The sequence below is a fragment of the Crocodylus siamensis genome, chromosome 1 (genome assembly GCF_052110815.1).
Source record: "Crocodylus siamensis isolate JL-2025a chromosome 1, ASM5211081v1, whole genome shotgun sequence".
Classification (NCBI taxonomy): domain Eukaryota; kingdom Metazoa; phylum Chordata; order Crocodylia; family Crocodylidae; genus Crocodylus; species Crocodylus siamensis.
Window position 1 is genome coordinate 218172503 of NC_143395.1, and position 23784 is coordinate 218196286.

At 50.3% G+C, this 23784-nt stretch overlaps 1 protein-coding gene across 3 annotated transcripts in view; it reads left to right on the forward strand.

Moving 5' to 3' along the window:
* The first annotated feature begins 2944 nt into the window (after positions 1-2944).
* Positions 2945-23784, forward strand: part of LOC149874139 (galactosylgalactosylxylosylprotein 3-beta-glucuronosyltransferase 1-like) — a 36852-nt gene continuing 16012 nt past the window's right edge. For 2 of the 3 annotated variants that reach the window (XM_090056700.1, XM_090056691.1), the window contains exon 1: positions 2945-3111. The gene's annotated coding sequence lies outside the window, so the exon portion shown is untranslated. The remainder of the gene's footprint in view (positions 3112-23784) is intronic. The other variant, XM_090056684.1, reaches the window with a different exon arrangement.

Here is a 23784-nt window from a genome sequence, read left to right on the forward strand (position 1 = left end):
AGGGAAACATCTGATCATTTCCTGACAGCCACACATTGGCATCAGGCCCATGGAACAATAGAGCTCTTCTGGGCCAGCAGCAGAGCTGGGTGATATTCACACCTAACATCATAGCCAAAACACCCCTAGCTTGGAGAACCCCTCATCTCAGGAGCAGGGGATAGCTTGAATGCAAGTGATTCAGATGAGCAAGTGTGGAGAGGTCAGGGCCCCTGAAGATGTCCTTGGCAGGGGTGGGTAAGTGCCACAGGAGAAGAAGCACTGTGGTGATCATACCCAGTGCTAAGCACCCTTTGGGAGCATGCAGTAAGTAAATGACAGGTGTGCACATCCTGCACTGCCAGTTTTTTGGTTCCCCTCCATGTTCTATTTTGTAAATGTCATTTGGGCTGTAAAATTCTATTTGATGTCTTTCTTTGAAGATGTTTGCAGTAATTGTTGCTCCTGGAATAGCTGGCATGCTTGTAAGCCCACACAGGGTAAGAAGCTCAGTTTTTGTCCTCCCAGCCATGGATCCATCAGTCCCTTGGCATGAGATGAATTGGCCTGATTGCCCAGGCTGGGCTACCTGAGGACTCTCTGAAGTCAGCACTGAGTCAGCCCATCCAACCCTCTCTGAGGCAGGGACTGGTCTAGTAGCAGCACCTCAGTGCTGAGGCTGTGGCAGTTTCTGCAATTGGCACTCCCACACTTCATCCCTGAGAGCTGCTGAGAGCCACGGGGGGGGGGGAACTACACTTGCATGGTCCCATCTCTGTTGGCCTCCCCAGTTGCACATGAGGTGGGAAGAAGACAGGACTGAGTTCTGCTGGCTTGAGTTAGCATCCCTTTGTTACCCCAGCTCATTTCTTCTCCTGCCAGCCCCACACCACTTGGAAGCTGAAAAGCTGCCGGAAGAGACCTGAAACCCCTTGCTCACCATCTCCTAGGAGGGACCTGAAGCACCTCCTTGACCTATCTACCCAGAAGTGCACCAGCTAAGAGAGCCAGCACTCAAAGGACATGCCCCAAAGGTGACCTGTGGTTTCCTGGTCTCACTACCCACCCCTGCAGCAAAGGGGAACTACTCCTTATTCAGACAGCTTTCTTCCCAATCCCAGCTGTAGGCCCAACTTTCCTCCCAGCCATAGCAGGACAAACTGCTCATCCAGGTAGTCAAGGGAGTCCCCTAACAGAGCTTTTGTACAGTGCTGGGGAAGGGAAAGTCTAGCCCCCACCTTTACAAAGCATTCGCCCCTCCTGCTTTAGCAGCAAAGACACTGTGGTGCAGCAAAAGGCATTCAATAAGTCTGTCAGAGCCTGGGAGATATGGAAGCTCTGTGGCCATGCTCAGCTGACTTAACTGCACTGGGTATGTGTGATTTTATTGCAAGTCCTGTGATAGTGGAATGTCCTGGCTGCCAGAGCCAAGTAATCACGTGACAATCTCAGCTTTCCCATCATCATTTTTAGGTAGGCTTCTTGCCTTCCTCATTCCAGAAAAAAAGCTGGAGCCAATGACCTGAGTGCACCTCAGGGGCTCAGGAACAGAAGGCAGATGCACAACAGGCACTCTTGGAGAGGAAAGGTAGACTAGTGGTTTGGACACTCCTCTGAGATGTCTGGGCTGTGTCTTTAGTTCCCAGGTCTGTCACTGTGCCCTTGGGCCTGCCTATCCCCATCCCCTTCTGTGCATACACACCCATTGCAGTGTGGATGAACTAGCTTGGGTACCGGAGGCAATATCACCAGGCACACTGCGTGGGATAAGGTCTCCTGCTTCTCTACAGGGCTGATGTAGCCTGGATGCTGTGCAGGCAGCTGGACCCTGTGGAAGGTAGCTTGGGTTTCCCACCATGGCCTTCATCATGCCAGCTTTGTGCTCTGCTCCCTACCTTATAAATAAGGCCACCACTTGACCACCTCATACTGCTGGGCATGGAAAGCCCATCACAGGCTGTGCAGTGCTTGGAGCCCCTCTTCAGCATGCAGCTCCCTTCACTAGGGAGGCACTGACCCTCTCCATGAAACCCCGCATGAGAGGGAGCACTGCCTTGGGTCCTCTCCCCAGCTCTGCCAGTGCTTCTGTGGGCACACCACTTCACCTTTCCCGCTTCCGCTCCCCCTGCCTCTGAAACAGGGATCGCACTCTCCAGGCAAAGTGGGGATGAGGTGCCGGGCCAGATGCTATCACTGGGTGGGAGAGGGCACTGCCACTGCCATGCAGGCACCCATGTGCTTGCCCTGAGTCTTGCAGGGGTGAGGGGACCTGGGCACCCTGCTCTGCTCAAACACAAAGCTCCTGGCAGGGCTGGGGCTACATGGGGAGGGGGAATAAAGTGACCCCCCCTCCCCCTAGAACCTTCAACCCCCCCCAGCCGGATGAACCCTTTAGTGGGTCCTAGGCAGACAAGCTCTGCTTGGCGGGGGAGGGCAACGTTTTGGACCAAAGTGCCAAAACCCCTCGACTTTTAAGACATTGGTGTTCCAGGGGCAGGTGGCGGGAACAGCCAGCTGCCCCAAGGCGCGCGTGCCAAGCAAAATGCCTTCACATGCCACAGTCCGGCACCCAGTCCGGTTGCCTACTTGTGCTATACTTAATGCTGTATATTTATATTCCTTTTTCCCCCCACTCCAACATTATAATATGTAAAATAAGCACAACTGGGCTTCACTGAGTATGGGCCTAGTTGGCCTGGCCGTTAATGGGGCCCTGCTGCCTCCTGGGACCTCTGCCCAGGCCCCTGCCCCTGGGAGCCCGGCTGGGTCCTGCCCCCTGCCCTCTCTCTCCGGCACGGGGCAAGCCCAACCCGAGCCCCTGCCTCAGCGCGGGGAAGGAGCCAGCTGTGCGGGGGGGCAGCACAGCTGGAGCTGTGGGGGCACAGCTGGCCGGGGGGGCGAGGGGCTCAGGTGGCCGCCTCCTCCTTAAGGTGGCCCGGCGGGCTGCGCCTCCATGCCTCGCCAGCCCTGCCGCCGGGCGCCTTAAAGCCGGGCTCTGCGCGCCGCCTCCCCGCGCGCCGCCCGCCCGCCCGGCCGGCTCAGCCCGGCGCTCCGGCAGCCGCGGGGCAGCGGCGAGCACGTGTGGCCGCGCTCCGGGCGCCCGCTCGGCCAGGCAGCCCGCGCCGACCCCAGGTAAGGCAGCGCCGGGGGTCGGCCGGGGGCCGCGGGGCCGCGTGGGGTGTCACAGGTCCCCGCGGGACGGCACTTCACCCCTCCCCCTTCCTGGGCTGCGCCGCTCCGCGCGGGACAGCCCTGTGCTAGCCAGGAGCTTTGTGGCTGGAGCACAGCAGCTGCGCCCAGGTCCCGGCGCCCCCGGGGTGCGTGCCCGGCGGCCCCCTCCCCCTCGTGATTCACAGAAGTTTAGGGACCTTGGCTCCAGCCCCCCTGCTCCGGGCAGGGAAGACTGGCAAGGTTAAATAACCCCGGCAAGGCGTGCGTCCAGTCCGCTTTTGAAGATCTGCAGGGGGATCTGGCCCCCGCGCCTTGCTTTGCGGGGTGTGATGCCTGTTTCGGAGGCAGGGGAAGGTGAAGTGATGTGCTGGCGGAAGCATTGGCAGAGCTGGGGAGAGGACCGGGGTGTCCCGGTTCCTCCTGCCAGGCAGGGTTTGAGGGAGAGGGTGAGTCCCCCCCACAATGAAGAGAAGCAGGTAAGAAGAAGGGCCCCAAGTGTAAGAAAGCCCAGGTGCCCCATGGCACCGAGGGGACTGACTGGAACAGGCTGTGAGTGCCCCTTCCCCACCCCAAAAAAAGCCAGCCGGGTTCAGAGGCAGACAGGGGGGGTGTCAGGTGGAAGGTAAACCAAAAAGAAATCTAGCCCTTTTTGTCCTTGCCCGTGCACTGGGGCTGCCTGCTGCTTAGGGGGCTGGTTGGAGTTGAGATGGAGCTTGGTTGGGGTGGAAAGGGGAGACTGCGTAGCTTTCTCTTCTGCTCCTGGCAATCAATCCAACCAGCCTGAGAGTGGGGGTAGGAGAGCAGTGTTAGCAGCGAGTATATGGCGGGGGGAATCCCTGGGGTGCAGCAGTTCTGGGGAAGAGGCAGCAGTAACTCTCTGGCAGGACCTGCTGGGAGATGATGCCTGGGAGCACAGGCAAAGGGAAGGCAGCAGGGTCAGCAGAGCAGTGCGGAGCAGGCATATAACACAGCAATGATGACTGGCCATAAATATACAGCTGGCAACTTGGAGCTTTCACAGCCCAGCGTGCCAGCAGGGACAATGGACTTCCAGCCTTGTTTCAGGACAGCAAGAGGCCTCCCCATACAAAGCAGATGAGCTGGGAGCATAGGGGTATGCTCCATACAAAGCTGTGTGGAGACCCCAAGACTATACAGGAGCAGGAGGACTGCAGGGCAGGATATGGGGGGGCACTGGCAGAGCTTTGCAGAGCGAAAGCTATCAGAGTCCCCCATTCCCACTATGTGCTACTTATCCTCTCATGCCAAGCCTTGGAACTGGCTATTGTCAGGACAGCTTTTGGTTTGTGCCTTGCCCGTGATGGACAGGGAACTGTTTATTAATGGGCATGTACGGAACATGTACACACACCCTGCTGGAGTGTTTCTCACTGAATAGATGCTGTGGATCCCCAGCGTGGGGCCAGGAGCACAGCAAGCTCAATTCCATCCTGGCCTCCTGGGAGCCACTTCAGTATCACTCTCGGTGCACTTAAGTCTGCACTGAATAAAGGCTCCACGGGAGCATTGATGTGTGTGGTGGAGGCGCAGAGCTGCTAACACTCGATCCTGAGTGCTTTAGAAACCAGTCTATGTTGAATTAAAGCACAGCGGGTGCACTCACAACAGCAATAGAGCCAAGCCAGATGAATTAATATACCATTTACATGACTCCTGCCCCAGAGCCCAAGCCAAGGTGCTTAGGCAGAGCCTGCATGACAGGCAGCCAGCTCTGGAGGGAAGGGCCACTGCCAGACAGTCAACACGTTTCATAGCAATGGGGCAAGAGGGAAAGAATTTGGGTCTGGGACATGGGGGCAGTTATAAAAAGGGCTGGTGGATCTTAAGAAGGGAAACAGAGCATACAGGCCTCTCTGGCAGGCAGAGCTATACAGGACTTGAGAGCAGCTCCATCTTTATGAAAGACCTAGAGAAAGCCACAGCCCGAGGGTTCCCTACCAGTCTCCGTGTACAGGGCTCCAGGATTATTTAACAGCCGTTGCCTTGCCAGGCAGGGGGCAAGTTTAAGCACTGCCCCAGAATAGACCCCATTTAAATCGGTGTTCTGCGTGTGTGCTTAGTATGCAAATCTGCTCTCATTCACATATACGTTAACTCCTTCTTGGAGTTGCAGTCGGACCTGTGGCAGCTTTGAAAAGACATTGTCTTCATTTCAGTAGACGTGTTGGATGTTTCTGCCGGCAAAGCCTCACACAGCCTGTGGCCTGGTGTGGGGAGTAGAAAGGGTTAATCCCATCCGTGCCTGTGTGGTGCAGTCCCCTGTTTACCCCAGCATCCACACTCCAGCAGAAGCCCTGCTTTGTCAGACAGACATGCTCCTGCAGTGTTGATCAGCTTCCTGCTGTACCCCTGTTTCATCCTGCGCATCACCATCCACTGCAGCCCTCCTTCCAGTAATACCCAGCTCGCTTGTTTTGTCACTCTTGCTTTAAGCCACCTGCTCTTCTCTGACCAGCACCGCACTCTGCCCCTGTGGTGAGTGTCCACAGCATGACTGCTCCAAAGCTCCCTGCAACCCTCACCCAGCATCCCCAGGGTCCCTGTTTACAACCCCACTTTGCCCCGTCATGATTATCTGCCCACATTATTCCTGCTTCCATAGTTCAGGACCCTGCCTTCCCCCAAAGCAGAGAGGGGCATTGGCAGAGCTGTGTGGGAGCCCAGAGAGGGAACAGTGCTGGGGAGGGTTGCAGGGTAGGAGTGAGGGGCATGGGAAGAGCTGTATTTCTAAGGCTGGATGCCCTGTTCTGTAAGAGGAAGTGTCTAGAGGGCAGTAGGAGAACATCCTGCCTGCATCCTGACAGTCACTAATGCTTGTGAGAAGCATGTTAGCATTCACAGATACCCACCTGCCCTTGCATGGGGCATCAAAAATTGCTTCAAGTAGGCTCTGGTATTAGTTTTGAAAGCATGCACAGAGACAGTCTCACATGTCCCTGTCCCCAGTTGTGTCCTTCAGTCATGATGTTAAAAGGATCCCAAGAAGATTGAGATGGGCCAGGCCCTAAATCAAGCTTCTGACACCCCTTGAATCTCAAACCAGGAACCGAGCTGGCTCCTGTGCCCAACACTCTGCCCACCTCTCCAGCTTCCCATCCACGGATCTCAAAGTACTTGACATACCATAAAGAAGTAACCCCTGCAGCTTTCCTACCCATATACCCTACCAGAGGTCAGTGCAACTATTTCCATTTTACTCACAGGGACTGCAGCACAGTGTGACAGAAGTGGGGCTTCACCCTAGGTCTTCTGACTCCAGCCCAGGTCTGCATCTGTGTTAAGCACTTCCAAGACTGAGAAATAACAAACGACTGAGCTTGTTGCGAGCAGTTAGAAGTTGGTGTGGCCATCTGAGTCAAGGACAGAATAGCAAGTACAATGCTCAGGGGAGCCCTAGTCCTGAAGGAAAGGAGCTGTCCTTTTGGCCTCTTGCACACAGCAATGTAAACCCTGCTTTTATGTGAGAGAAAAGCTAGACAGACCTCAGTATTCATGAGTTAGATTGAGTCCAGTGTAGATAACTAGGCTAAACTGCAGCTGAATTGTTTGTATTGATTTAAATCTCTTATCCTTCCACATTTAAATCAAGTGAAACCTATGCATTTTAATGGATAAAGGTCTTGGGAACCAGTGTCTTGTTTGTTCTTCAGGGACTTAAGTGCTCCCACAGCCCTATCTTAGGATCATGGAAAAATAAAGCTCAACATTTTCTGTCTTTCTGTGGCCAAACATTTCCTATGAAGGTGGTTAAGCCCTGGAACAGATTACTTAGGTGGGTTGTGGAATCCCCATTGCTAGAAGTTTGTCAGTGTAGGGTGGCCAAACACTTGGCTGGGATAGTTTAGTCCTGCCTTGAGCACAGGGCTGAACTAGATGACCTCCTGAGGTGCCTTCCAACCCTGTTTTTCTCCCATTAAGGAACAGTGGAGACTGAACAAGCTGTTTGGATACCTTCCTCTGCCCCAGAGCAGCTATCTCCTAGCAGTGCTCTTTGTAAAGTTCTTTGGGATCCTTCAGGAAAAAATAAAACTACAGTAACTCTCCACAAAGTGCTCAAATGTCCAGGGTATGAGGCTGAGATGTAGAATTTGGCTCCAGAGCCACAGTTTCTGGTCCTTGATTTTTTTCTATCTCTCACAAGAGCAGCCTGGCTTAGCAAACTGTGGCATTGACTTATGCCCAGGGTATCAAACTCATTGGCCCTGGAGGCAGTGAGCATGCTAAATCCAGTGCACAGGGCTGGGCCACTGCAGGTGCCACATACAGCATGCATCCTGGACTGGCTCCACATGCAGCATGCATCATGCACACATAGACCCTACCTCTGTGTGCAGTGTGTGGGGCTGGTACACAATGCATGCAGCGTGCAGGTCCAGTCCAAGATCCACAGGTAGCACTGTGGGCTGGATCTTTGACCAGATCATGTATATGAAGGGAGATTCACGAGTCTGGGGCTGTTTGGTTCAGAAGGGAGAAAACAAGAGAGGCCTGGTAGCACACACAAAACAGTCAATGGTATAAAGTAGGCAGAAGGGGTACTTTCCTTCATGCTTTCTTATGGGTAACAAAGCCAGGGGACATTTAGTGAAACTGAACATCAGGAATTGTACTAAAATAAGGGAGTGCTCTTTTGTGCACTGCCTCAGAACCAGTGGAACTACTGCTGCAAGATGCTGTTAAGAACAGGAGGTTGGTCCCATTCAGAAAAAGAGGGGATTTTTTGTGGATAAAAAAGCAGTCCTAGTTGTGTTGGAAAGAACAATCAGCTTAGAATGAATGCAAAGCCTCATGCTTTCAGGACCTAAGCCAACCCCTGAGGGCCAGGTCTAAAAAAAGACTTTGGCACCTAAAGTACAACTCAGATGGTTGTCAGGACCTAAGCCCAAGTGAGCAGCCTGCAGGACTTTACAAAGAGCGCTGTTAAAAGATGGCTAATGTAGGGTGGAGGAAAGTAGTCAAACAGCTTGCTAAGGAACAGCAGAGAGAGAATCAGAGCTTCTTAGATGACCAAGGACTAAGTTTTTGCCAGTAATGTTCTCTGTATGCCTTTAATTCTGCACCTGCTTATGACCTACCCCACTAGCCAGGGTTGAGCAGCTCAGACACTGTTTCTCACCTCAGCCTATTTGAAGTTCACATGCTGGTTGTCCCAGGCTTATGTGCGGAAGGACTTGTTCCAGTAGTTGTGCTCAGAGTGTGCCCAATCTACCCACAGCACTGAGTCTAGCACCAAAACCAGCAACTGAAGCCACTTTTGCTCAAAAAAGTGGTTGAGGGATGCTGAGGAGCCCAGCTTTTGTAGAATAGTCTCCTAGTTGGAACATACCCAGGAAGTGGGAGACCTGGTCTGTATGCTTCTCTGTCTGAGGAAGTTCAAACCCATGGCTCCCACTTGACAGAAAAGTACCTCACCCTCAAGCTATTGACTGTTCATGGAGGTAGGCATCCTATTCCCTTTTCTGGTGAAGCAGAGAGAGAGAGCAGCAGCAAGTAGCATGACTGAAGATCAGCCAAGGGCCCATTTCCTAGGGAGGGGGAATCCGTGTTCCCCAGCAGCTCATTTATTTTGCATTAGAGCATCATTGGATAATATACACACACAGTGTTGGGAGCAGGGACCAGCAAATGCTTGCCTATGGATGAGGCTGTTATATGTAAGGTTGGGAGCAGCAGCAACACCTCCCCTATTGGGTTTTCAAAGGAAAGAGAAAGTCTGTAGTTAGACCCAAAGGAACAACTTGAACCCCAAAGTATGTGGTGGGAGGGAGGGGGAGGAGGATTGACTTGTGAAACCTAGTCTCACACATGTGCCACTCTCAGGTCTTCATCTAGGGGGAAAAGTCCAGGAGAGAGGAGGGATGTCAGATGCACCCAGCTTCCCCATGTTCCCTGCCGGTTAGTTCCTACATACTTAACAGTGACCCGTTGGGAATCCCACTTCTTTATGCCTAACTCTTTTCTTGCCTGTAGAAGGGACTTAAGGGCCTAATGCTTCTGGACCCAGCCACCTAAATGTGAAGAGTGGTGACATTGGTATTGACCCCCCCACACACACACACTAGGCCTGAGTACTGGATCTGGGCCTGGACTGCCCGATGTTCCCCAGTTGTCCTCCATAGGGCTTGCTGCGCCTTCCTCTGAAGAATCGAGTTCTGGTCAGAGTAGATGACAGGATACTGGAGTGCACTGATTTCAATTGGTGGTCAGATCTGGTCATTCTGGTTTGCTACTGCTTAAAAACTCAGTGTCCAGGGCAGTTGCTGATGATTTTATATTTTAAAGGAAATTCATTTTGGCTTCTGTCTTCATCTCTGGAGAAGGTTCAGGGTTTGTTTTGAGTTGGCTGAAGCTGGCCAGGTGGTAATCCAGCTGGCAGCACCTCGCTCCCCGTCACTGGTATTTAATAGACTACCAGCAGCCTGGAAGAATCTTGTGGCCCTGGTTCCTGAGTGATGGCATGATATATAAACAAATCATACTGTCCTGTTGTTGTGATGTTATCCCCTGTCAGTTAGGTCACAGCAGCTATAATAATTACTCCTTACCTCTAATTGAGCAAAGGAGTGAAAAATGGTCCAAAGGAGGGAAGCAGAAATAATATTCAGACAATTGAAATTTATTTTTTAACAGGATGTCATTTTATGCTGAAAGTTCCTGGTAGATATGGAGAGAGCACGGTTAATGTGTGTGATGGCATGAGGTTAGGGGGCACGTTGGCGAGTATGTTTTGCAAGCTAAGCTGGGTTAGTCCTGGACCTATGGGGGACCTCAAAAGTGTCAGAGAACCTCCAGAACATCTGAGCCAGCTCCCAGGTGGTGGTAGGGGTCAGCATGCTGTGGATGTGCTACCCTGCAGAACAGATGTATAATTTGTGACTGCAAATCCTTGTGTCTGTGGATAGTCCCATGGCCCTCTGTGAAGCTGTCAGCCCAGAGCCCTCAGGTTTTACCTTAGCTTCTGCTCACTTGCTAATCCTTCCATAAATCACTCCACCTAAATTGGATAGTATATTTCCCCCATCTGTAAAATAAATGTGGATAATGACACCAGCTAACCCACCTACCTCGTGCAGGTTTTAATGCAATGTTTAAGAGATGGCTCTTAAAGCATCTTAAGATTTTTAGGTGGGAGGGGGTGACTTAAGAAGATAAGTTCTAATTTTTTAGCTGATGGATCTCATTAATTTTCTTTTTAATTGCCTGATTTTTTTTTTTTCCCTGTAGCCAGTAGTAGGTGAGAGTGCCTGGCACTGTGGGCTGGGTGCTTCAAAGCTCTCTGGATGTATCTGTGTAACTGTGGCCACCAGAGCAGCCATGGTCACAGCGGTCCTACCCAAGGCATGGGTCACCTAGCGACTGCACTGTGCTGTTACAGGAGAAAGGAGGGAACCAGCATCACTGTAAGGTCTCCCTTGCTGTGACCAGTTAGGTCCCAGATACCTGCCCTTTCTCATGGTAGCTCATTCAGACAGTGCCTCATGGTTGTTATCCTGGTTTTCTCTCGCCTGTCACAATGTGCTCCAACTTGCTGCCTTCAACTCGGTGGGTTTGATTGTTTCCCCCAAATGCACACAAAGGTGAAAAGGAGCAAGGCACTGACAGCTTTCCTGGATCTGCCAGCTTCTCTCCCCACCTCCGGGATGAATGAGGCCCTTCATGCGCTCCTCAGGGAGCAAACACAGATGCTTTTGTTCAGCAGGCAGGCTGGGGTGGAAGGGAGGAATTGAAGCGCTGAGGTTGCGCTGCCGCATTCCTGCAGTGTGGAGGCATGACCGCGCATGAGACGATGGGCAAGTTCCTTTTTAGAGGGAGCACAGATGCCCTCACCTGCATCTCTCTCACTCACTCCTCTCTCGTTCCTCTGCTTCCTTTCCCATATGATCTCTTGCTCCTTCTCCCTTCATTCATCCTTCCTTTTTTTTTCTCTCACCCCCACTCACCTGAGCTCTGTCTCTCTCTCCTTCCATCACCCTCCCACTCAGACTTCCTTCTCTTTTTCCTGTCTCTCTTGCCCACTGTCCCCTCAGACATCCCATCCCTCTATATCTTCTTGATCTATCTCATCCCTCCTTCCCCCTGCGCTCCAGGGACACACACAAGCTCCGAGCAGATTGGTGCTGTCCAGCAGCCCCGGAGAGCTGGGAGCCAGGAAGACCTGAGCTCTAGTCTTAGTTCTGATGGTGCTGGTTTCTCACTCTCTGCATTTTAAGCTCAGTTTCCTCCTCCCTGAAATGCCGATTGAGGCACCATTCTCCTTAGTAATGGGAAAGGAAGAACTTGCAAGGGTTAACGACTGCCTCTTTGAAAATGAAAAGCACTGAGTATGATGATTGTTCTCATTTCACAGACATGGCATTTATCTGTGTTCTTGTAAGCGGAAAAAGAGCCTGCCGCCTACAGTCCCAGCACTGGCAAGGCCTTCTCCTGCTGGAAGTGTAATAATAATAATAATAACAACAATAACAATGAACCCTTGACAGACTTCCCTCAAAATTAAAGTGAACAATTCTGATCAAGCTAAGGAGTCCTTAGCTTCTCACTGTAGTTGCTATTATGAGGTGAATAGGTCAGAGCGGACCCTAATCTCCCCCAGTCTGACTGGTCATTGATTGTCATGGGTGAAGCTTTAATGTCAAGACCATTCAGATGATGCCCTTTACTATAAGGAGTCTTTTGGTGATAAGAAGATGTGTGATGATATTGGGGTTTTCAGCTTCAACTCTCATGGATCATTTCAGTAAGGGTGCTGACAGAAGTGACATTTGTCATGTGATTGGCCCCCTGAAAGTGCTCTACAGCTGTGCCACAACACGCATGCCTGCAGAGCACTTTAGAAGTGGCCAATCGCATGATAAATTAACCCTCCCCTAATGAGGGGTCAGGTGAAGGCGCTCTGAAGTGGAGTACCTTAGGGAATTTCTGGCAATCCCTGCATATGGTAGGGAATTTCTGTTAATCTCTGCCCCATGTGCTGTCTGCAGGAAGGGATGGGGAGGGAGCTGTGGGCTGGGGTTTGACCAGCCTGAGCTGGAGAGGGGGTGGGTGGATTGGAGCCCCCCCGCCCCCCCAGTCTGCTTTATGTTCCCATCTCCAGCTCAGGCTGGGTAAACCCCAGCCTGCAGCCCCCATCCCCTCCTTCTCTCCTCTCCCTTCCTGCAGGCAGCACTGGAGCTGTAGGGGGGGGGGTGGCTAGGGGAGAGAGGATCCAATGGATTGGCTCAAAGTGGAGTTTGATTTTTCCCCTTTCCCTCAACCCAACAGCAAATGTCTGGGGGAGGGGACGGAGGTCAGTAACTCATGGCACTTTCTGTGAAGCACCATGAGTTAGAGTGGGGAGCTGCACATCTGTCAACATCCTAAGGTGCATGAGCTTCAGCACCCCCATTTGCAGATGGGGAAACTGAGGCACAGAGTGGTGAAGCAGCTTGCCCAAAACCACAGAAGTCAGAGCTGGTGACAGAACCTAGAAATCCTGACTCCCAGCCTGTACCCCATCCCCTGGCCCCAGGAAGGAAGACATACACAAAAGTGGCCTGTCTTTGCTTTCAGATTAAGGGGATAGACTCCATGCTGGAGGATTTGGGGACAAGGGTATTTTTCTTCACTCTCTGAGGCATGTCCTAGAAAGGTCTTATTTCTAAGCTGCTTTTGACTATTGCCAGATACTGTATCATCTCTGCTAAATGTTAAAATGCCATGCTTTGTTTTGGCTTTTAATTAAGTCCATATGAAATCCTTAGAAACACCCAGGTCTCATGGCTAAGACTCAAATGACCCAAGCGAAAGACTTAAGCAAATATAAACTAAATCCTGATTACCCATGAGCCCCTTCTGTACAGCCCAAGGGAAGCATCTGCCAAAATAAAACATGAGCTCAGTCTGCGCCCATCCTGGTGGGAAGAGGAAGGATACTGACGACTCCAAAAACTGCATTAACAGTGAGTGCCTCCCATTTGCTAACTGTGGCCTACACCTCTGTAAGCTTTCATCACAGGGGAGAGAGGGTATTCAGCACTGATACCAATGAGATGCATCATCTAGCAAAGCATTGGATGGCGGGTGGGGAGGTGTATAGCAAGGCTGATTATACCTAGTGACAGGGAGACTTCAGCATGACAGCTCTGCTCCCTTCCTCCTCCCACCAGCCATCACTGCCACCATATGCTTGCCACCAGGGGCTCCCTCTCCCCTGCCAGTGGCTCTCTCTTCCATTGGCATTATGGCAGCCCATCACCTGCCCTTCATTAGAGACAGACACCCTCCTCCCCATTGCGGAAGAAAGGAGCCTGCAGGACTCAGCAGACACTTCATTAGCCCCCATAGTATTTTCAGTGTTGCTAGCTCTTGCAGCATTGGGCATTTCCTCTGAAGTCCCAGCTCCTGGAGTCCTGTTTTGAGGGAGAATCCTGCTTCCATTTAAGAAGTGGCTCATTTTCATATAATAACATGATTCTATGAACTGGAGCATGAAGGGGGAGCAGGGAAAGAGGGAACCACAACAAATCTCATGAGACTTGCAGTAAAATCATGAGAGTTAGCAGGTCTATTCCAAGGTACTATGAAATGTTAAAGGGCACTTTAGTAGGCTCCAGTTAGGAAGGGCTTAGCCCTTCTGGCTCCTATGTCTGGGAGGAGAGAAGAGGAGGCTGAAGCTAGCAGTGAGTCTTGGTGAAAGTATCCAGTCTGCCTCATAATCTTGCTGTCTCAAGCATAGATCCATTGCCCCATGATTGCACCTTAGTATGCTGCTCTGCCCTCTGACATTTACAGTACCTGATGTAAGCCCTGCCATATCACTTCCTTTACAGCATCCCTGTGCTAAAAGTATCCTACATCCTCAACACACATTGCACCTGTGTATCTGCATCCCCCATTACCCTCTCTTTGCACAAATACACTCATGCCCAGAGGGTCCCCCCTCCCCCAACTACAGGCATAAGCCACACTGTCAGATTTGACCTGTGGATTCCACAAGACTTCAAAAAGCCTAATTCATCTCCAAGGAAATGACCATCTTGGACCTACTCAGCGTGATGACATCAACATGGAAGGGGCTTGATGGTGCCTGGTGGGTGCTGTGGGACAGGAGGGGGAACTCTGGCTGTTTTACTCAGCATCCCTCCTGGGGCTTCTGCCATCAAGCATGCTGCAGGGGGAGTGTTGCACCACAATTCTATTCACAGTGTGCTTCTTCCCATTATGCACTCTTGTCCTCGCCCTAACCCCACACGCACTACCTCTCAGCCAGCTACAGCCTGGCTACAAATTCAAGCATCCAGAGTCCAGTAGAGCTCCTTGAGCTGGAAATCTCATGACAAAGGCACCTGGCCTGGGGATCAGTCACAGCAGGAAGATCACAAGTCCAGATCACTTCCAAGAGCTTTGCCATCCGCCTGGTTAGGATCACCGCCAGCACTCAAAGGTATTTTTGTACAGTTGATAGAGGTAGAAGGGGATGTGGGGGGAGAAGGGTTGGGAATCTCATCTGACCCACTGACTCGTGAATTTTCAACACAAACTTTCCACACAAGCTTCTGCCCTGACCTTGCCTTTCCTTCAAGAGAGAAATCTGTCAGACGTAGAGAGCCTCTACACACGAGGGACCAGAATCCTATCTGCAGCATGTATATGTATGTGTGCATGTGCATGTGTGTGTAAGGAGGAATAATATGTTAAAGCAGAGCACTCTCTGGAATAACAGTCCATGCCCCACTGCAGCGGGGTCGGGTTGGGAAAGAGGGGAAAGAGAGACAGCAAGAATAAGATTCAGAGTACCCAGGAAGAGCATTTTTCTGCAGACAAAATTATTCACCAGTGAACAGAACATTCAAACTGCTTAGCAGACGGGAGTACAAGGAGACCTTTGTTTTGGGGGGCTTCAGTACTCATCCATATGGCTGTGCCTCCCCCAACGCCAATCTGTCTTGCATTCTGCCCTCAGGGCCCTAAGTTTGTTCAAGGAGAAATTGGATGCGACTGCCTGAAAGCAGAACAATACAAGGCTCAGAAATTACTGTGATGCCTAAATTGAGCCAGGCCAGTTTAGGGAACAATATCCCTCCTGGGCCAGAGGAGAGGCTGACAAGATGGGGTTGTGGGTAAAGAGAATTAGGGGGTGGATGAGTAATGCAAATGAGGGTTAGAGAGGAGAGGTGTGGCCTCAGCGGGGGGGAGGGGAGGTGTCTCCTCATGAGACTGTCCTGAATTGGGTTTCCATTAAGAGTGAGTTGTATAGATCAAAGCCCTGCCTCCTGACACCCCTCACCATTGATGCCATGTCTCTCCAGAGCCAGCTGGGGCCAAACCAACACCTCCTCCATTCTGAACACCTCTGAGCTCTGAGGGTCTTGTAATGCTGACTTCAATTCCAGAGGTGGATCCAAGGGAGATGTGTTGGTGTTGTCACAACCCTCCTCTGCCACCACTGTCTCTTGCTGATCTGATCCCTGGTCCTAAGCACCCTGAAGCATGGCAGTATCCGAGTATGCCCAATGCACCTACTAGCTCCCATGGGAGTGTTTATGTACAAAGAACACTTTCAGGCTGGATTGCTTCTATCTGCAATTAAGGAACACAGCAGAGAAGGAAAGCAGAACAATAAAATCTCTATGAGAAAGAGCAAAGTCTGGGTCTCACGCTGTGAGGTTTTCCATCTTTGACTCTCTCAAAGTCCTGTCTTCCCTCAGTGGACAAACAGACAGACTTGCATATAAAGGCACAATACCTGGAAAACAAAATCATAGCCATGCACCCCTGGGTGTGTTTTTTAATTTCATTTTTTACTGATCAATTAACTTTCTGAGAGGACTGAGACACTGTTGGGAGCCGCTGGCACTTTCTCTTCCCCTGCATCTTTATTCCTCTCTGAAAAACACCCTCCCCTCACAGTGTTTTCAGATCCTTTTTCAACAAAGAAAAGATGCTTTCCTTTCCGGTCGTGGTTTTGTCAGCAGCTTCCTATGGAACCTTTCTGGTCCCTTTTGCCACAGCCAGACACCAGCCATCGTGTCTTTCTGACAGGCTCTTTCCCTTGCTTCCTTCCTCCCCTTTAATTTCATATCCTTGCAGGGTGGAAGCAGCAAAGACTGTAGATTGTTCTCCCCAAGCTGTTTCCCATCCAGGTCTTTTGTCCATGCTGATCTAAGTACTCTAATTTATAACTGACATTTCCAATATAAATCTGCTGCAGTTTTCTGAGTGCTGGACTGTGGCAAATACCTAACACAACAGAAAATTTACCACATGCAGCTTTATTTATTCCCGCCCCCCGCTCCCACAAACCCATCCCCATCCCTTTCTAAGTGTCTGCTTGCCACTGTCAGTGCTGCACTGTAAGAGTGTCAGCCACTACATCTAGTGTACTTTAAGGATTTAGCTGAAGGAGGATTTGAGACCCAGCCTCAGAAGCCATCTCTTCAGGTAACCTTCAGGCAGTTACAGAGCTGGATGCAGGATTTGGCAAATCACTGCTGCTGCTGCTGTCCCAGCTGAGCCCAGCCCCTGCACAACCTGGATGGAGCAGGTAGGAGAAGCTCTGAAGCTTCCTCTGCCCCTGAGACAGAATGGAAAACCAGTGGCAGGAGGAAGAGGGGGAAGGAAACAGTGGAAGGGACATGCCCCAGCATAGAGGGGGAGACAGGATGCTCACCTGCTTTGCTGGGCGGGAAGGGGAGCGCAGCCACACGACTGCACCCCATCTGGATCTGGCTCTGTGAAGCTAGCATAAGGTCTCAAGAATTTTAGCTGCAGCAATGTTGATGGTGTTTGCCATTCCTGGCCTTCGAAATAAGCACCAAGCAATGCATAGCCTTGGCCAGGACCTGGTGATCACTTCTGTGGCTAACACAGACAGTTTTTTGGTATGTTTTTGTGCCCTCTACGTTACTGTATCCAGTTTCGGGCCCCACTACAGAAAGGATGTGGACAAATCTTAGTTCAGCAGAAGGCAACAAAAATGGCTAGGGGGCTGGGGCACGTGACTTCTGAGGAGAGGCTGAGGGAACTGAGCTTATTTAGTCTTCAGAACAAAAGACTGAGGGTGGATTTGATAGCGGCCTTTAACTGTGTGAAGGGTGATTCCACAGAGAATGGAGATAAACTGTTCTCAGTGGTGGCAGGTGACAGAACAAGAAACAACAGTCTCAAGTTGCAGCAAGGGAAGTTTAGGTTGGATATTAGGAATAAAAATCTCACTAAGAGGGTAGTAAAGCACTGGCACAGGTTACCCAGAGAGGTGGTGGAAGCTCCATCCTTGGAGGTTTTTTTAAGATTGAGCTACACAAAGCCCTGGCTAGGATGATCTAATTGGGGCTAGTCCTGCTTTGAGCAGGGGGTTGAACTAGATGACCTCCTGAGGTCCCTTCCAGCCCTAAGTTTCTATGATAATGAACATGAATTACTTCCTCCTTTCCCTGCCCACAAAAAACATCATCAAGCCAAACTTTTATTTTTATTCTGCTCTATGGATCATGCAATTTCAGCCACTATCCTCAGGTGGAAGCTCCAGAGCATTGCTTCCCGTACGCTGCCTAGTCCACAATCATTCTCTACTGACAGGTCAATTTTTCTGGAACAATAAGGATAAGGAACCTGGTCCCACCAGGCACCTGGAGCCTTTGTATAACTGTGTAAGCCTGTGATTATGGCTATGGATTTCAGTGAGGTGGCTGACACCCTTACAGTTCAGCAGCTGCTTAAAATGCCTTGCTGATTTTGGGGTTACATCTTCATTCACTATACCAGTATTTTGCAGAGTATGGGGCATGTCTCCTTGGGGGGTGGGAGATGTGAAAGGTTTCTTGGTGTGGGAGGCTGTGAATCATGGTGGCAATTGGTAGTGTCCCCCTACTTCAGGCACTGCTGCCCCTTCCCCCACGACTTGCTTCCTCCCAGTACCAATTACCACCCCGGGGTGGGGGGCATGGCAGCTATAGCTGAAATAGAGGGATGCCACCAATTGCCACCCTGATCCACAGGCAACCTCCACCAACCAACCTTTTGTGCCCCCCCCAAGGGGGGGGTAGTAGAGTGGGGGTGTAGAGTAAAGGCTGTAGAGTTATCGATGTTACTAGGCAGGGAAGTTAAACCCACAAGGTTTGAGAAAGGCTGCACTCCACGATTCTGCCATTTTCTTGCCATGCTGTAACCAGAGCAGGGCTTCTTTGACTTTCCTTGGCTCTTTTGGGAAAGGATGAGGACTTCCACTAGGAAAGAGAGTTTGTATACTGCCTTTTAGCATGGGGAAAAAAACGAGCGGCATAATCAATCTGGATAGTGCATTAGTGATAGCCTCTTCCTCTAGAGACTTGCATTTGATGTCATCCTGACACACAGTTAAGATCAAAGCCTATATCTGCATCACAGCTCCTGCTAGAGAGGTATAGTGTCAGCTTTTAGATACAGAATCTCTACAAGGAGTTTGTGATCAAGGTGAAGTTTATTTCCTCCACAAACACACCCCATGACACTGATTACCTTCCAAATAATGCTCAGACCCCCTCTCCCACACCACCCCCACTCTCTCTCTCAGAAAGTTATTCCTTTCAGCCTTTAATAATGCTCTAGAAGCAAATGCTGTGAGCTTTTCCTTTCCATCTTTACAGTGAATACGTAAAATGACAACTCCTACCCCTGCTGAACAGGCATCATTTGCTAACACAGTGGGAAAAGCTCTGTATGAAACACACTACTACTTCAGAGTGGCTCTGTTTTGCTTTTGCTTCCTTAATAGCCTGATTTTGCTTCCTCCACCCCTCCAAAATATATGGTTTTTTGTTACTGCAGACTTGGGGCTGATTCGTGTGGAATGAATGCTCCTTAAGTTCACAAGTGCATCAAAGAACTTCGGTGCTGACAGAGTTGGACAACAGGAAGGTCAAATCTAGGTTTAAATAAGCAGCCACATTTCCTCTGAGGTTAGATGGTCCTAGGGAGTTGCAGCCTTGAATTGGGCTGTCACCTGAGACATTTGAAACCTTCTGCTACTTCTGTTTGGTCCTGAACTGCTGCTTCCTCTCCAGGTATATTTGACATGTGCTTCTTACTAGGTTGGAATTATATGGGAGGACAGCTGCAAGGTTTGAACCAGACCACGAAAGGGCCAGAGTTTGAGGGAAAAGAGTGACCTGGCCTCACTGCAGAGTTGGGGGCAGCTGGTGAGCTTTGGACCCACATCCAGCCCCCAAACTTTCCTAATGGCGGGATTTGGGTTTTTGGATTGGGCCCATCTCTAGGAAGAAAAAAATTATGAGTTTTTTTTTCAGTCCCCTTTCTATGCCACACTCTCCTCCCATGGAAGGTGAGTTGAACATAAAGGCTCTGTCAGCACTAATCAGAACTGATTGTTCCCATCCTAGCTCATAGGCAAGGTAACCCCCAGCTACTTCCATCTTGCCTGTGGTAGCAAATAGAGACAGGCATTATCACAGAAGTGCTGGCTCCCACAGGAGCTAGCCAACCAATTTAATTAGCTGCCTTGACAAGTTTTGTTTTTTTTACCCTTGTGAACAGAACGAGGGTGGAGGAGCCCTCTCCTGGTGCATGCTGCTTAGAAATGATCCACACATCTGAGACAAGGCAGCTGCTCTTGCCTCTCCAAGGAGTTGAACCAGGCTGAGCAGCTTATAGATCCATCAGGCAGGAGCTGAAGGTGGAGAGGGTATAATGGGTGACTTCTCAAGAGACGTGCCTGGGTTCAGGGCTGACAGCAGCGCAGTCCCTTACCACTAAGGGAAGAGATTAACTCAGACTGGGAGAAGATGGTGCCTTTCATTAAGTCTCAGGAGGCAGGATGAAGGGCAGCTTCTCCCCAGCTGACTCACTTCATGGCCCTTGCACTGTAGCAGAGATGAACCTGCATAACAATTCCCCATTAGTTCGAATATTTCCACACAAAAGGAAAGGACCCCTTGTGGGGTCTCCAGTCCTGCCTCCCCCCCAAGGGCTTGCAAGCACTTCCATGAAGTCATCCTCACATCCCTTCCCTTTGTGGTATAGGTCAGTATCACTCTTTTTCCCCATCTCACAGATGCCAAGAGTAACATGCCTGAAGTCATATGGACAATCAGTAGCAGAAGAAAGATTAAAACCCAGAGCATCCATCTTCTGCATCTTGACCCACAATACATTCTTCCTCCTGTGGGTGTGTCTACAGGATTGATACCAGAGCTTGGGTTGGGGGGAGGTAGGAACCATTCTCTTCCACCCATATTTCTGCCATAAAATCCTACTTGCTGAAGCAGAACAGACTACCCTGCTGCTTGCTGACAGGCTGCTCAGTATAACATGGTTCAGGGAGGAAATGCTGCCTGTCCTCCAGAGAAACAGAATCTTCCTCCTATTTCCCCACTCCACACAGCCAGATGCCAGGTCTGGAAATGCACACTCCTTTTCTGTGCTTTTGATCTAATTCAGCCTCCAAGTTGCACAAAGGAACTGCTCAGGCAGTGGTGAATTGGGAAGAGAAGAAGCCCAGTGGGGTGGCAGGGGCTGGTCTGAGGGGGTACCAGGACCTTGCTCATCTTCATTAACTTTTGCAGAACAAGACTGTTTCATCCACTTATGTGCCCCTTTTCAGCCATGCTCTGTGCATCTGAGATAGGCAAGAGATGGACAGCTGCACACCAACAACCCATGGGCTCCTGTTAATGACAGCAGGCTAGGATGCAAAGGAAGAGGAAAGAGGGGACAGAAACTTGCAATCAATTCCCATGAGCGGAGGTGGAGCTATGGCTGAGCATCACCACAAATGCTGGAGCTGCCATGAATTATGCATCCCTTGTTTAAAGACAGGTCGGCCTCATCAATAATGAAGGTTCAGCTGCTCTGCCTTCAGCAGTGCGGCTCCCACACCGGGAGTTTAGGAACTCATGAAATCTGCATGGGCTTCCCTGAGGCGCAGGAGAAACCTGGCAAGCAAACAAAGCTGCGGGAACTTCCTGGGCATAATGCGGGAGCCCACTGAGCATGCACTGGCCTTGCCCTGCCCTCCCTTGCCAGATGCTTTATTCAGGGTCTCACTCTTCTACCCCTGTAGAAATATGTTCAATGCAAATGTGCACCTGGACTTGAGGGCTCCCATAGTTAGGGAAAAGCATCTGGAAATTTGGGCTTGTTTGACTCAGGTGGACTGATGGCAATGCCATCCTAGGTTTGTATAGATGTGACTAGTAAACAATCCTCTGAAACCTGCCCCCCTGTGTCAGTGATAGAACCTGTGTTTACCTGTCTTCAGGTAATACAACAAAGGCCTTTTCCTTCAGACTCTTTTCAAGTGGCTTCCTCCCCCTCACCATTTTCCCATTATTCTTCCCATGTTCTTTATCCCAGTTCTCCCAAACATTCGCTCCTTCCTTTCCCTTCCTAACTTGTTCAATCAGCTCTCTTTTTTTCCCTCCATCCTCTTGGCCCAACCAGGGTAGGATTTGTTCCCTTATGAGCGAGCAAAGAATTCTGCAGACTGACAGGGAGTGGAGAGCATTGCCCATCAAATGCAGGTGAATGCAGAGCCCTGCTCTTCAGCCCCAGGGAGTCACAGCACTCCTCTGTGACTCAACTTCCCCCATCTCCGAAATGGAGGCACTGAGCTCCTGCAGCAGGTGTTCAGGGGAGTGAGCTGATGCTAGGAAAGTGTTGTGGGATCAGAAAGAGGTAGGAAACTGCCGTGCATCATTCATTAACTATTACTTAAATGTTCTGGCCTGTTTTCCATTGGTCTGGTGCCATTGTATTCTTTTCCATCTCTTCTGGCCCTTGCCCCACCCTTTTTTATTACATCTGGTTGGAAAAACCTCTGACAAAATAGGTTTTCCCTAGACTTTGCCAGTTCATCAGCATCAAAATGTTCCATGGAGGCCATCCAGTTTCCACAAAGCTCTTCCAGAAACAGGATGGTGCTTAAGATCAGCCTGGTTTCCTGTCAGTGTGCCCCATCAGCTCTTTGGCTAGGTTGGCCTCCAGAGTTCATGACTGTGAAGGAGGCAGACAAGCAGACAGTCCTGGAATCAGAAAGCACAGGATTCTGCAACAAACAGGCATACAAGCTGCTTTGGAGTTGGGAATGACAAGTCTTTCCCTTCAGAGGGAAATTTGGAAATGTTTGGTTTTCATTTTGAACTGGAACAAATCCACGCTTTGCGATATTGAAATGCTCCATAAAATAGAACAACCTTTCTATGCATGATTCAGGTTGTTATGATGAGTTCAGAGTCATTAGAAAGGAGGCAATCAGGATGACTGACAGGTAGCCTCTCCCAAAAACTGAGTACCTGCAGCTGCCCCTAATTACAATCACCTCACTGACCCCAGCCTAATGAGACCTTCCGCTAACACAGGCCTCCCAAACCTTCCTGAAGTCATTTACCAGCCTGATCCTCCCAGGTGACATCCTTCGTAGTGCACTCTCAAACCTGAATAGACATCTCTAAGGCCACCCCCATCATTGGGGGTCATCCCCCGAGACTGTTCTCTAAATACACTACTCTTGAGGATTACTCCAGACTTGAGTGGCCTAATATGGGTGGCACCTAATCTCTAAGGGACCGCCCTTAAACCCAGTGGTGATGTTTACCAGTCAGCAGGATTAAATCAGAGGAGATGCTCTGAGCTATAGCCAGGTCTAGCATCAAATCATAGAAAAATAGGGCTGAAAGGGCCCTCAGGAGATCATTTAGTCCAACCCCCTGCTCAAGGCAGGATCACCCTGGCCTAAACCATAAGCATGTGTTGTCTTCTGTTAAAAGCTTGCAAGGACAGAAGGATTATTCCACAACTAGTTCCAGAGAATCCACAACTTTTCTGAGTGTGGTTAAACAGTGGAACAGTTACCTAGAGTTTAAAAGTCCTTCCTAATATCCAACCTAAATTGCCCTTATTGCAACTTAAAACCATTTTTTCTTGTCCTGTTTTTTGTGCCCACAGAAAATAGCTTATCACCATTCCCTTTATAACCACTCAGCTGGTATTTGAAGATAGGTATCAAATCCTTTTTTCAGTCTTCAGACTAAATAATCCTGGTTCTTCCAATCTTTACTTGTACCTCATGTTTCCCAGTCATCAGTTGAGTAGCTCATGGTGCTACTTACCCATGGCTGCTTGCTTCTTCCCCCTCCCCGAGCGGCCTGAGGAGTTCTCACCCTGTACAGGGAGGTAAGTCTCCCACAAGCTGGCTGCCATTGCTCCCCTGGAATGGGAAGCCTGGTGAAGCAGTTTGAAGTGAACAGAGCGCAGGAAATCTTTTCGTTCCAGTCAAATCTCAGGGCTTGAGCTGTGACGGTGTCGATATCTTTAAAAAAAAATGGAAAACAGAAGATTGATGGATGAAATTAAGCAGAGAGATGTGTAAATGGAAAACAGCTCAAGAAGGTTACCAGCAGCATATTGAAGGCATCCATCAACCATCGTGCTAATGTTGTTATGGTTGCGAAACACAAACAGGGACTGCAGCAAGCAAGGGGAAGAGGTGGGGGTGGGAAGGGCACTGGGGAAGGAGGATGGCCAGAAAGGGGGAGAAAGCAAGGGGTGTGATGAATGAGAGAGAAACTTGGGGACCATAACTGTGGAGTGCTCATAGAGTCCTGGTCTTCCGCCCCCACTAGAGAGGACTAGAAGGCAATC